The sequence below is a fragment of the Haliaeetus leucocephalus genome, unplaced genomic scaffold, assembly GCF_000737465.1.
Source record: "Haliaeetus leucocephalus isolate CR32 unplaced genomic scaffold, Haliaeetus_leucocephalus-4.0 Scaffold984, whole genome shotgun sequence".
Lineage (NCBI taxonomy): Eukaryota > Metazoa > Chordata > Aves > Accipitriformes > Accipitridae > Haliaeetus > Haliaeetus leucocephalus.
The window spans coordinates 1,503,279-1,503,830 of record NW_010973420.1 but is presented as its reverse complement, the minus strand read 5'-3'; positions in this window follow the sequence as shown (position 1 = coordinate 1,503,830).

Below are 552 nucleotides of genomic sequence, written 5' to 3'. Positions count from 1 at the left end.
CGCCGAGTGATCGGCGTCCGCGTTTGTAAATGCAGAGCACGGCATTGCTCACCTGCTCTGTGAGCCAGGGCTCTGGGCTGGCTGTGCCGCCTCTCCTTGTATTTGGAGAGTACAAGAATTTGGAGGGAGGGTAAAGGAAAGTATTGGTTAAGGGTTACAGGCATGAGATCTAGAGTTGAGAGCATGTCCTGTGGTTGTATGCTGTGCAGATACAAACCCAGGCCTCTTTACTGTTGCTGAGCTGGTCACAAAATAACCTGTTGCTCCTAGGAAAGGACCCTAGAAATCTTTCCAGCCTTGCCTTGTTAGAAGTATCATGTGTAGGAGCAGTGTGGTTTGTTTTTTTTAATGGTGTTTTGATACAGGCTTTAAAAGGTAAGTCTAGTAATGTATTTGTTGAAGGTTATGTTGTCTGGAAAACTGGATGCGCCTTCTAAGGTAGAGATGCCCCTTCATGAACTTGGAAAGACAAGTGGAGAGAAGCAAATGTTTCCATTAATTATTGTCTGCGATGAACTTCATATGCATAATTCGTTAATGTACATTCTTCAG